This window comes from Labrus mixtus, chromosome 15 (assembly GCF_963584025.1).
Source record: "Labrus mixtus chromosome 15, fLabMix1.1, whole genome shotgun sequence".
NCBI lineage: Eukaryota > Metazoa > Chordata > Actinopteri > Labriformes > Labridae > Labrus > Labrus mixtus.
Genome location: NC_083626.1, coordinates 15,428,594 through 15,443,475, shown reverse-complemented (window position 1 = coordinate 15,443,475; position 14,882 = coordinate 15,428,594).

Below are 14,882 nucleotides of genomic sequence, written 5' to 3'. Positions count from 1 at the left end.
ATTTGTGAATGTAACCACGGCAGGGGAGTCTCAAAAATCCCACACACAAATGCAGTGAGGTTCACAAATGACAAACAGTTTGTAAATGCAGACTGAACAGTTTGTATATTTGTGGATTTCTATTACATACATACAAAACTATAAATATTTGTGTGTGAATCAGAAATACATTTGTGAATCTTATTTTTTTATTTGTGGATTTGTTTTACATTTATATAGAATGAAATATATTTGTGTGTGCATTGAAATACATTTGTGAATCCTTCTGTGTGCATTTGTGAATATTGAGACTGATCTAACTCCATAGTTTTGAGCCGTCTATTGGAAACTGTGAGGACGCAAAATTACAGATATTTGAACTATAAAAGATTTAAATATGTTTGCCTTTGCTTGTGTTTGTTGGCGCTGAGCTATTTCACTGAAGAAGAAAAAAAAACACAAATTCCTTATAAGAAAAAGAGAGGAAAAAGTGCTTGGTCTTGCAATTTCTCAACATGTACCAGTACACATTTACTCTAAGAAACATGAAGAGTAGAACATCGAACATGCACACAAGAAAGAAGAAAGACGTTACAGCCTGGAGCTGTTTTGTGACACTTCATTTTTGCTCATTTGATTCCTGTCTTTTAAAAATTCTCTAATCACACCTTTTCAGCTTTTTTGAAAATAGAAAGCTGCTACAGGAAGCAGTCACACTGAATACAAGATGACTAATTGGTATACTTTGTCTTCTATATGAGCCACACCTATATAAGAACACAGCGTTCCATAAGAAAACTTGATTGTCTTTCTCAGCTCTGAGACCAGCTCTCTGATTTAATGTAGTTTATTCATGGCAGCACACTGGCTCCAAAGCAGGAAATTACCATCTTTTAATTTCCCATATTAAATTTCACACGTTCAACCTTCGAGTTAATTAAAAACATTAGACACAAGTGAGCCATCCCACTTGCTGTTACTCGTGAAGCACTGTGAGGGGACACACCTGACACATACACAAACCCTATACACTCGGAGACATCATGCTGTTGCTTTAGACAGAGGATCATTCAAACCAGAGGCTTCTTCTAAGATATAGATTTAAAGGCCTAAGCTTCTACTGGTAAGGTCTGAGTGCTGCTCTCCCTGGAGAAACATTCCCACAGCAATAAAATCGTTGATGCAAAAGTGGCAATAGAGCTATAATCAATAAATAATTTGGTGTTGTTGTTTTGAGGAGTGTTGATGTGATTCACAAAGAAAGTAGGCAGCATATATGAGTGAGCAGGCAAGCTGAGGCTCAAACTCATGCTTCACTGGTTTTACCACTGACATGCGTCATTATCCACTATCACCTGACAACACCTGCTTCTGATTGGCTGTCTATTAAAGGTGCAAGATTCCCAGTTGCTCCCCCTGCTCCTTCATTGCCAGCTCCAACCTGCACCAGTACTGCACTCTTGCTCATCCACCTGTAGGCTCCGACTGGGGGTTTAAGATATAATCTAATCACTCCTCAAATTTCTGAATGTAAAATACAACTGCGAGGAATGATAGATAGATGATAGATAGAAGCTTTATTGTCATTGTATAAAAACACAACGAAACTTTGTTTGCAGCAATCCTGTACAGCAGCGTTTGCAAAATAGGTTCACATATATATATATATACAAATATATTGTAGTTATATGTACATTTGAGTAAATGATGAGTGATGAGGTCTGAGCCTAGACGGCAAACACAAATGTTCTGCTGCTGCGATAAATATTTCAACAAAAGGAAACATGACTTGTCTGACTGAAATCAGTATAACTCTTGTATTTTAAAGTTTCAAAAATGTAAAAAAAAATCCAGTTAATCTTGCTATGGAACAACAAACAAACTAGACAAACATGTAGTTCTTTTACGGACTAACTCTTAATTTTCCTTTTCAGCTGTGAATCTCGCTCTGCTGCGGAGAAAAAGGGGAGGGGGAGATGCTTCTGTGTGGGAGCATACACTGCAGCATGATGGAAAGAACACCGCAGCCCGATTCTACGATCTCTCTGCTTTGGCAAATCGTCAACATATTCTAATCCTTCACGATCTAAGATCGTTATATCGTACACCAGTAGTTTCAGTAGGCCTATTACGCATTCTTGTTTTTAAAGGAGATTTATTGCTGATCCATATTTAAATAAATACATGTAATGTTAGGATCTTCATACTTAAGCTCGGAAAAGTTTTTTTAAACACAAGATAGGCAGATGTTGGTGTAATCCCCATAGGACATGCCCACCCGCGAGCTCACTCAAATTTCCTTGCGACTGCAAACAGAGCTAGCCAATCGGAGGACAATGAGGAAGTGGAGACGGGGCCTTAAAGAGACAGCAGCTGAAATGAACCGTGTCATGCAGAGTGAAGTCAAGGGAGGTTTTTGAGCTTCAAACCTGGTAAGGCCACTTAATAGGGGCCTCAGACTAACATAATTAATGGTGAAAGAAAGCATAATAGATATCCTTTGAAATGTAAATGTTTTTGTGCATTCATTGCAGTTTGTTTAAATGTAAACAGTAATTGCACATTTTCTGAGTGAAAGAGTAATTCTGCAGTAATTTTTCATATCTTATGCCTATTAAGCAACATCAAACCAGAAGAGACATTGTCCAAATGCATTACATCTACATTCAATACCTTCCTTCAGTGCTAAACTTAGAACAATGACCATAACTACATACTACAATTACCACAATCTATCGAGGGTTAACACATTAGTGTGTTAGAACTGCTCTAAAGTTTCAGTCACTATTATAATGGAATTAACCTTTGGACCTCTGAAAGCTGTGGGTAATGGGAAACCTCATAGCATGTAAGTAGTATGTGTGGGCCAGTGTGAGTGCGTAGGGGTGTGTGTAGCACCTCAGTGACCTCCAGCCACAGGCCTATTAATGACTTATCACCATGTGGGGCGGCCATGAGGGAAGGCCTCAGCTATAGCAGACACATCTATGAAGTAAGTCTGCAGTCTGACATACACACACACACACACACACACACACACACACACACACACACACATAGTGACAGAGGACGGCATGAATACATTTAGACATGCAAGGTTACACATCATACATGAATCAATCCATGCCTTTACACAATTGCAAAAAATTATACCTTAGTTACAATGAAGAACAACTGCAACTGTCTGACCCACAGACTGCCTGAACGAAGGGATAAAACATATTAGCAGTGATGAGTTATACAATTCTATTCATGTCAGAAATAAAATAATATTTAGCAAACTTAAACTAATTGGATTACTTTGATCAATGGGTGTCTTGGCTTACTTGAAGAAACCTTCAAAATTGCTTCTCTATTACTGCCACTATTGCAGTAAAAATGAGAGGTTATGAGAGACCAAAGCAAATTAGCGAAAATTATTTTGACTCAGTAGATGTGGCTGAATCACTTTTCCCTAATGATTAATAGCTCGGTCTCCCATAAAAAGAACATAAAAAAGATTAACAGGCAGAAAAATGTATTTTTAACTGATCCTTATGATAGATTCATTACTTAATGGAGTAAGACAGAGGGGTGTCATTAAAGTCAGTACAGGTAGGATATAAGATAAGAAAAGAGGATGGATATACTGTATTCTCCAACCTTGCCGTTTAGCATTGCTTTTATTTGACTCTAACTCAGTATTATTTGCATAAAGACCCGTGCTCTCTAGAGCTCCAGCTGTCTAGCTTCGGGGAAACTCATTCCAGAAAGACTGCACTCCTGGAAGTCACAGAGGGACTCCGCTGAACCGAGCTCTGAGCTGCTTCATCCTCCTCCCTCATATTCTTTCCACACTGCAGGCTGTTAACCAACATTGTATGCTCCAGTTTCCTCCAACAAGGATATCTCAGGGTCTTAATGCTTGAGTTTCAGCTCCCGGTAAGAATGCAGCTAACACAGAGAGGGTTTCTTTCCACAGCACAGTGGCTCAGCCCTATTTCACCTTTTTTGCCCTTTAATGCAAAATCATTTCAGATCCGCCATAACCTCTCATGCTTTATGGTTTGTTGCTATTCTGATCCTGTTTGACATCTTCCTACATTTTCTAACATTTAGGGTTAAAGAGGGCTCCTCTTCAAGCAGGTTTCTCTCAGTCTTTGTTAAACCAGCTGTTGTATCTGATATCAAACCCTCACTGACAAAACCAATAACACCACTCCAGACAACAGCAACCTTATAAGACCAACAATGCTGCTAAAGTGTCATCCTGTCAATTTACTCTGACCAACATTTATTGATCCATTCCTCACAAAAGCGCAGTTCCTTGTTCAAATTCTTATCATCTCCTTACGAGACCGCTATTGCTTCAAATTGGCAGCTCTCCCAGCATGCTCTTAGCCGTCTACCCAGCAAACCTGGCTGTTGTTATTCCAATGTTGTAAATGTAAAAGTTTGAAACACTTTTATGAGCAAGCAGGATAAAGTTTATGAGAAATGAAAGAAGAAGCTATAGACTTTAATGTAAAAAGCAGCAAGAAAGCGAAAAATCAAAACCATTTAAAAAATCATTTTAGAGGACCAAAATCAACATTCTGTTTTTCCTAGTTAACAAGGATGGGAAGGTTGGTTTGGCAGAAGTCTGCTCCATATTGAACCCAATAGTGCAATTAAAATATGCCCTGGTTTACAAAAGTAACATTAAGATCAATTCCAAAGGTTTCCATGACCCCTTTAGCTGAAGGTATGGCCGTAGAGAATATTTCCAGGTAATAATTAAGAGAAATACAATACTTTACAGCCATAACTCTTAACATAACCTGGTCCCGACCAGGTTGAGTTTAAAATTAGTAACCATAGTGATCTAGCCAGGTTTAAAGAGAGCCAGCTTCTTCACACAGAAAACTATGGCTTTAGGCTCAAGAGACCCGCTTACTTTTTGTTCTCACTTTGTGGTAAACCCCCAGAGAAAGCTCATAAAAATAATGTTTTTGATAAAAATAGTGTTCTCCCACATTCTTCTTCAGAGGACACAGTAGGGTCTGCCAGCTGAAATGCTGCAAGCTAATTTGAAGGTTCAAAGCTTGGTTTTAGGTCACTGTTCCTTTGTCTTATTTCACAAAATATTATATTTTACCGGTAGCAAATTAACCAAAAAGGCCTCCTCAACCTCCAAAAAAAACAGACCAAGTATAATTCAAAAGTTTAAAACACTGAAAGAAGCAGTTTCAAATGAAAAAGCCATGTCCCTTTGATGCTCTCCTGGGGAGTTCTGAGGCTGCAAGTCAACCTGCAGCTAATCGTATTTCATAGACAACTTCAACCTCTAGTCCAGGGCTGCAAACTCTCACACACTGAGGTAGAGTCATGCAATTGACGCAAATCCCATGCTCCTACACCACACATGCCTTTTCACACGCTAACTTGTTTTTTTTTTCAAAGTCAGTCAATGGCTGGGGCACTGAGAATACACAAGGCTAGGGTGGCTTGTTTTAAAATTTTGCACGTGAATGCACCAGTCATCATCATCATCGTCATCATCATCATCATCATCATCATCATCATCTGTTTGAACCAAAAACTCTACAGTTTAAACTTTCAACCAAACGCATCATTGTTATTTCATCCCTGTGGAGCAGCCAATCACAATAATACTGTGGTCCTCCACCCTGGAAAAATCTGTGGTTTCTGAAGAAGTAGAATTACTCGCACTGTACAGCTTACTGCCACCTCCTTTCTCATCAACAACGGTTCACCATTGAGCAGGTTAGCACCTATACATCTCTGAATAAATCCTTATCCATATGGGGCAAACCAACATTTAACAATAGATGCTCCTCTTTCATATTTTATTTGTGTATGTGATATTAAAAGCAACAATAAGATGATATGAATCACACAAAGTAGTTGGTTAGAAATGTTTAAATTCTAGAAGACGGGTGGCTAGAATATACTGACTAAAGATGTACAACATCAGACTAAAGTGGTCTGGTTTCAACTTTGGTGTGACAAAGTGCAAAATGGAGTACAACACCAGAAAGTAGCAACAGCAGAAGAGCACAGAGCAAATACTCTAAATATATAATAAAATGAAAAGAGAGCACATTAATTTGAAGCAAATTAGGCTGTCAGAAGATAATCAACATGTTCATCCAGCAAATGAAGTGTAATGAAGAAAAAAAAGGGGACGATATGAATTATTATTGAGATTTTTGTCAGCCTTTACCCCACACGCACTTCACACTGCATTATGTGTGTGTGAATGAGAATGTGTCAACAGGATTGAGGCAGCAAAGTTTTTTTTAAATTTTGGGTCACATATCCAGACTGAGATAAGAAGGGACATGTTGATAACAGTAAAGGTGTTCTGTAAGTTAAAGCTTACATGCTCTCTTTCTTTCATTTACATATCGTATTCATATCGTTATTGCAATATTGAACAATGTTTTCGCACACCACATATTTTTCTCATATCGTGTAGGCCTAAAAGCAGAACATTGTCCTTACAGTGTCAGACGTTGTTTCTTTGTGTGCCACTTCCACGTCTTTTCTTTATAAGTTAAATGTTGCCTACGAGATCCTCCACTCATGTACGACAATGATAGTCTCACACTGCTAGGGACATGCGTGTGAGCAACCAAGTCAGGAAGATTTCATGGGTAACTTGCCTGAAATCTCTCGAAAATTGTGCATGTGTAAAAACAGCCAAATTAAAAAAACAAAAAAGTCAGATCAAGAGTGGTGAATAATAGAGAAACAAAGTGCTGTTATCAGAAACACACACATTGGCTCACACTTTGACTGCCCATGTAAAAACATTCACGTCCAGCACAAATCCATACATAAAACATGCCTTAAAAGGTAGTCCACCTGTGAACAACATTGAATCGATATATTATTAAGTTCCCCTCCAACAGCTCTGAGTGTCACACATACACAAACACACATGCTGTGCGCTGACATTTCGATAAAGCAATAAAGCCTTGTTCCTCCAGCTGGCATCTGCAAACTCAGTGGGGAAGTGAGGTGTCTCATATCAGTTGTTAAGACTGATCATATGCACAGCACATACACAGACACACACAGAGGGAGGAGCGTGTGCCATACACATGCAGTAAGTGCATAGGTTATCTAATAACCAGGAACACCCGCATAACCACACACTTCTACAGAGAAATCCCACTTATGCTGGATATCAGCCAATGTTTTCATCCCACGTCTCCTTGAACTCTCCTACGGTTACAGAAAGCATTTGGAGAGGAAGTGAGTATTTTTAGAAAGTCAATGTGCTGCATGTCTGTGCTTTTCTCTCCCTGTTGGATACATTTGCTTTCATTCCTACTATACATATAAAGAATGCTCACAGATGCAAGTATGTGTGTAATTCTTAAGCGCGCACACAGATGCACACACGCAGAGACAAACACACAAACACAGCAGGACCCAACTCAACCGCTCCATCAAGCTGCACTAGAGGGACATGTAGCTCTTTGGGCAAGGTCACTCATTCATCATCTAAATCTCTCCCTGAGTCACCCACTCACACACACACACACACACACACACACACACACACACACACACACACACTCACATTCACACGCCCACACACACACAAACATGCAGGCACACAGCCGACTCCGAGTCAGCCATGTTGAAGCTGTTATCTTCATCGGCCCTAAAGAGCACGGCAGCATAGAGAAGCTGCTTCACCCGTTTCTATCACTGATATCCTCCTGTATGGGTCAACTTTCTTCATGCGTTTATCAGAGCGACAGCTGTAGGTGGAACATTTGAGAGAGAACGGAGAGAATGAAAGGAGAGAGACCACAGAGAGGGCAGAGACTAACCTATGAGATGGATATTTTGCCCTGAGGACAGTAATATCAATTTAAAGTTCACTACCGCAGCAGCTCACTGCATTTTGCCCTGGTGGAGCAATCTCTTTTTTTCTTGGCAGGTGTGGTTTCATGCACGTTATGCTTAAGTCAGTACATTGTGAGTGATTCCTTTCAAGCTACAGAACATGTATCTCTCGACATATTATATTGTATATTATAAATATTATCTCCATTTAGCATAAAGCGACTGACATTATAACAAAGACAGCTCTCAGAGCAACGCACTGTATGTATCTGTGTTTTGACAGTACTGAAACTTTGACAAGTACTGAAAAAAGGAGCTCAGCGAGAGAATGGATTTAATTAATGTCTTTAATTGAAAGTTAATTACCACCCATTGGAGTGGTGCGAGCTTCCACTTTCTCTTCACTCTGGACCATGAAAGGAGAGAAAATTAGATGCCAAATAACAGGAGTTTAGCCACGTCCCCTCCATCGTAATGACAGGGTTCATTAAAGCTTTCAGGCTTGTGTGTGTGTGTGTGTGTGCGCGCGTGTGTGTGTGCGTGTGACAAATTTACCAGCATAATTTTCTATTCAGACTCACTTGCTCTTAACTCCTGTTATAAATCTCTCAAACAATCTAAAATTTTTAGTCAGGGTATTTCTCAATGTTAATGTCGATGTCATAGTACTGGAACTACTTATTAAAAACATAATTGACTTATTGTGATTGAACGATTTATTTTTACCTTTAAATGTGAAGGAATAACAAGGTGGTTACAGGGAAAGTTAAAGGAGCCACAGCCACAGCGATGAGGACGTCAGACTTATTTTTGCTTTTAAATACCTTCCTATAAGTTTAGAAAAAATGAATTGTGGTGATAATGCAGAGAATATTGACATCATCCTCAGATTATTCTGTTCTCCTCTCATTTGTTTGTTGGGATATTTTCTCTTGCCATTTGTTTTTGATGTCTTTTATGTTATATGACAGGTTAACACGTACAGCCAAATAAAATTGAATTTGCAATAACATTAGTTTGCATAACACCTCTGTACTTGAATGAATTAGTGAACACTTTGGCACTGGTGTCCAAATCCTGAATGTTAAATGATGTTCTCCATGGATTAGATAGATTTGTTTAATCGCTGTGAACGTGTAACTAAGCTTTAGCTGTTGATGTCTGTGCTTACAGACTCAGAGAGACATTAGGATTTGCAAAATGAGAAAATATGCAGATTGTGCAGCACAAGTGCGTGCTGCAGAGGCAATGACGGTTCTGTGGAGCTATGGTGAGGGGTTATGTATTTTTCAGCAGGGGAGAGGACTAATGAGAGCACGATCAATGTAGGTGACTTAGTCGGACATGACAAACAAAGCATAATGAAACACTTACATGCAGAGGCTGTAAAGGAATTTTGTTTAAAAGGAAAAATTAAAGCCAACTTGACTCGAGGCTTTAACATGAGAGAAACCATGATGGACACACAAGCCTGGGGTCATTAGTCAGTATGTGCTGTTTTCTCATTTTAATGTATGATTTAATTGAAATGGAGTAGGAAGATGTTATGAACTGACAGAGCACAGATGACAGGGGGGGTTGTGCACTTTACAAATGCAAAGTTCCCACTCAGATGCTAGGGATGTGAGTAATTGCTAGTGGTTATACCGGGTCTGGGCCTGCATTAATGACACATTCTGCTTTAATATGGCATCAAGCAAAAAACAAAATATCCCCTTGACATTCATTAGTCTGTTTTATACAATGTGTGTGTGTGTGTGTGTGTGTGTGTGTGTGTGTGTGTGTGTGTGTGTGTGTGTGTGTGTGTGTGTGTGTGTGTGTGTGTGTGTGTGTGTGTGTGCGTGTGCGTGTGCGTGTTCACTTCATGCAGGGTTTGAAACAAAAAAAAGCTCTAAAAAAAACGTTAAGTGCATCACTTGCAGAATACAGTTCCTGATTATAAAATACAATCCATGAAGGGCAGTTTGGACATTAAATCCTTTTGTCTTAAGGCATTTATTTATACTGTGAGGACATCATTTATCACAGTGGAGACTCAGTCCTGCAACAATCTTATCCACCATGGCAACATCACCAAGAAAACCATAAAATTACAATTTGAAGATAATTAAGGCCCTGTGTCCACCTAGCAATTTTTCCTGGCAGAAAAGTGCTGGATGTGCCGGAAGTGCAGCGTTTGTGCACAGAGGAAAAGCACTGCATGTTCATCCCATCTCTATCACAATAGCCTGCTGACAACGGCCGCTGATTGACCGACACTGCTCTGTTGCTTTATACTATATGACATTTATTTTAGATCATTTTTACACCAGCAGACATGAAGCAAAGAGGATATGGTTACAAGACATGATGGTGGCAAAAATATTGGGAATATCATACATTTGGCAGAGCACCAGTGACGTCAATAGAGCCTTTCTGAAAAGTTGAACGAAAAGGACGCTCGGCGCTGCGCGTTTTCTCCGATCTCTTGGGAACGCTCATTTTGAACAATTGAAAAAAGGCACTCAGAAAAAAAACGTTAGGTGGACAAGGGGTCTTATTCATCCACCAGTAATATGAACCAGGTTATGTTGGGTTGCCTTCTTAGGAAAAAATATAATTCTGCTGTGAACAAAGTTACACCATTGAAATAAATGAGGTGACATGTTTGTGTAATGCTGTACTCCTACTAGTGTGAACAGCAAAACATGTGAGATAAATGTAAACAAAAGGTTTTTCCCTTTGTCAAAATGAAAAGTTTGGCATCTGTTGTCTTAAATTATGTAATACCCAGTGACATGAGAGACAACAAGGTTTAAATGTTGTCTGATTATATTAAAGTCTACCTCTCCGCACTGGCCTTTTTAAATCATGGTCAGGTTAGAGAAATAAATGCCATCGTTCATTTTTGAGTCAAGCTTTCAGTTATAGAAATGATAAAACATCTTTAATCTATTTGGGTGAGAAATGATGGATTCAACCTCTAAATATAAAATATCGGGGCACCAGTAGCATAGTGGTTAGTGCACGGAGACGACCTCTCATTTCATGCACTTTCACGCCACACCCCCTCGGCTCTTGTCCGGGCCTTTCCAATAGATAGGGTCAAAAATACGAAATTGCGAGTTATTTTCAGAACGGTCAGCGATTGATTGTGACAAACAAATTTGAATTTGTTAAGAGATCCACGTACTATATAATATATTAATAGTCATTTTCAGGAAACCAATACCATAATTTTTTATAAAATAAGTCCACAATTTAGAAAAATAAAACAAACACGACGTTTAAGATTATGTTAGTGATCTTTCTTGAACAGAATGTAATTTACAAATTTAACGCTTCAGGGCACCAGAAGAGAGGGCTCCAGGCTGCAGACATACACTCTTGGAGTTCCTGCATGTCATTCCCCAATCTCTCTCTCTCCCCCTGATTTCTGACTCTTTCCACTGTCCTGTTGCAGGCAGGTATAAAGGTTGCATATTATAGTACTTTCATCTTTTCATCTCATATTTACTACATAAGATCCTTTAGGGCTGCTAACCTATCATCTTGTGCCCTGTGAGAAAGTGCTGGACAAACTTTGTCAGAAACAATTCAGATTAATGAGCAGTGTCACGCCCTAACATGAAACACTATAAAGAGCGGTTTCATCATTTTACACAGTAGCCTCATCACCTTTCACAGTCCATCACTGTCACTAAGCGGTCTCATCAAAAAGTTGAAAAGTGTGAACTGTTTGAGTGATGAGGCCGAAGATTCACACCGACTCACAGGAAATGCTAATTTACATATAAGATTTACAGCAACCAATGACCAAGCATGGAAACACACACGTATAGCCACTCAAGCAAAACTAGTTCAAGATGATAACTGAAAATACGAAACAAGATTTTTAAAAGAATTGCATGTCGTCTTTTAATGATACTTCTACATGTTCCTGGCATACAAATGTGTGCTTATTCCCTGTGTGAACGCCCCACTTACCCGACCAGTTTAAGTACAACTCGCTTTTTTTTGCAGATCTTTAATTAGGCTAGAAACCGTGGAGGAATGAAGGCTCCTCACCTGAGATACTAGGACATATTTTGAGCTCTTTCATGGAGTCTGTCTTTTGACAACTTTTACAAATATAGACTTTTGGGAAAATGTGGGCGGCATTTTTTTTGCAGTCTTGACTCTTCTTGGCTCTGCTGATGTAGAGCACAAGCCGAAACTTTAAAGTATTGCACAACAAAGAAAATAGCACTTCTGGACATGTGGGTATTTTCTCTATTTTGAAATATTTTGAGATTCAGATGCAGCAAACAGACACAAACATTAAAGGCTGTGGAGGCAGCTGCTGAAGTGTTAACAAGCTTGTTAGGGAGGCGGTGACAAACGAGCCAGAGGACACTGTCCTGGCATTAAAGATGAGCAGAGGTGTGAAAATGTCACCACAAATAGCCCCTGGTCACCAAATGTCACCTCTCTACCTAGGCCTGCCTCCTACTCTGTTTCTGTTTCTCCCCTTTCTAATGTGTCTCTCCTTCTCTTTTCTATTCTGCAGTTCTTTCCATCTCTTATTCTCTCCTTACTGTACAATTCTCCTCTCTGTCCTCTTCTCATCCCTTTTCATCCTGACACTGCTTTCCTTTTCATCTCCTCAAAAGGGCAAAGATGGGGGGGGGAATCATTTTTTGAAGTTGTTCCTCTGCCCTCTTCCATCCTCTCATCTGTATCCTTGTCTCGTGTTCAAATCATTCTTGTTAGTTAGCCATTCATTCATCAACTATCAATCAACATAGGTTCATAGTACCTGGGGCAATGGGAGACACTTTTTTAGCAACAATTTTCTTCCATTCACATCTGATCCACCGAGGATATAGTCCTGTTGGAGATCAGGTCGGCCATTGTTTTCAGTTAAGTGCTTTAAATGAGGTTGATTCACAGGAATTGAGACACAAGTGTTTCCCCTGATTCCCAATAAAATCTAGCTTCCAGGGGAAAGCACCTGCAGCATCCCTTGATTATCAACACGTGTTTTAATGTGTGTATGCGCAGGATGTTGATTTAAGATATATGTTGACTGTACTAAAACACAGATCCTACACTGAATTTGTGGATATACTTTTAAATATACTGCAACCTTAACTTACTGTTATTACTAAATCAGATGGGTTTTTTTGCAGTGTTTCAAGATCAAAAGGCAGCTTGAGTTTCAGGTGTGTGCTGCAATTATCAATATTTGATTGAGAGAAAGAAGCAGAGTGTAAACTATGAAGGTAAACCGACATTCTTTTAAAGGAAGAATGTGCGACTTTTTGATACAGCAGATGTCGCACTTGAGCACTAGCACTAAACCAAAACAAGCTGCTTTTTTTGGCGACATCTCCGCTATAGGAGCCTCTGCTCTCCTCCGACAGCACACCTCTAACCCCTCTCCACTCCAGTTATGAATACTAACGTACCATAATTAAGCGCCATTATGCGCAAGCAGCGGACAAAATTGTTCTAGGCTCGAGCTGCAATTGCCTGTGGCCTGCATTACAGTGTTAGCAAGCTAATGTTAGCACACTTTGGTTAGCTCATAGATTCATATTGCACATGAATTGAGATGGAATGACCGAGATCTAAAAACACTTTCTGCCTTTAAAGGTCACTTTATCAGACACATGGGCACCTTCCCGTATCAAAGCAGCGGGGATGATTTAAGAACAACATTCAACAGGTGAAGCACCCAATTTTAAGCGTAATGTCCAATAACACTGAAGTGTTTCCCCTCACAGTCCTTTTGGGGTGTTGGCCCATAATGACAGCTTATAAGTAAAACCCAACATGCTGATATTGCATTGTAAAATATTTAAAATGTGATAGGGTTTTTTAAATAAGTAACACAGTAGAGGCAAACATTCAAATCTTCGCCTAATTGTTTAAGGACCCAAGAAGAAGATTTGTTTTTGAAGACACAATTTAAAATACGAACAAAACAAATTGTTCCACATCTTATTGTTTCCTCCCTTAATTTACCACAAATAAGAAAAAAAAAAAGGAAAAAATAGGGCAGGCCACCACTCCTAACAGATCAAGCTGGGGGGGAAACACTTCACTGTGTCTGTTAAAAAACAACATAACAGTACCCTGCTACATGGACTAATAGTAACTTCTGGTCAGCTGACATGGTCAGTGCCTCAGTGTAAAAGCTTTGGGTCAAAACCTGTTCAGAGAATGTAATGAATAACAGTGAATAATGTTTATGTTTGACTTGAAAGGTCATGTTATGAAAGGAGAACGAGAGGGAAATATCCCCAGTTCAAAAACAAAAATCAAATGGAAGGCTGCGCAAAATATTGTGGTCAACGAGACTTGCAGACAGATTGATCACATCTACAGTATAGGGTATATGGGCTTGGCTGCAAGATTTAGGTCAAGAAAGAAAGTGGAAGCATTGAATCTGTTGGTTAGATGCTGAACCAGTCAGCAAATAAGATGAAGACTCAAATGGCCAAATATCAGCCTCACAAAAATACTTAACTGGAATTTTGATCAATTTCAATCAAGTGTTTTTTTGTTTTTTTTTACAGAAATAGACGTAATATGTGTTTGCCGTTTCTTTACTTAACAAGGAGAAGCATCTTATGGCAGTCCAAGCAGCAGTGCACAAGTTCACCTGAGACCATCCCACATGGCATGTCCTCTCTTCACCCGTCGTCTTTGCAGTCTTCTCACATCCCTGTGCTAACAAAGAGCCGTGAGACCAAAACCCTCCTGCAGCGTGTGAGGCCGGGGGCTCACAGGTCATCTGCCCTGTGAAGCACTTATTCAAAATGCCTGTGTCTTCTCAGTGAAATGATGAGAGGGGGGTGTACTTTGCCATGATCAGACCACAGGAACGCTCATTAAAGTCTGGTTGAGCAACTTGTGATTAATGATAGCACTGAAACAAACTAGCCTCTGTCATCAGACCGGGCGACCACTTCTTCTGGCACCGGGAGGGAGGGAGGGACTTTGTGTCCTGCTGTGCATAAATGTGGCAGACATCTTTACATTTCAGTTTAGATCTCAGTGGTTCATCTCTTTTCAAGATACAAGACTGATAT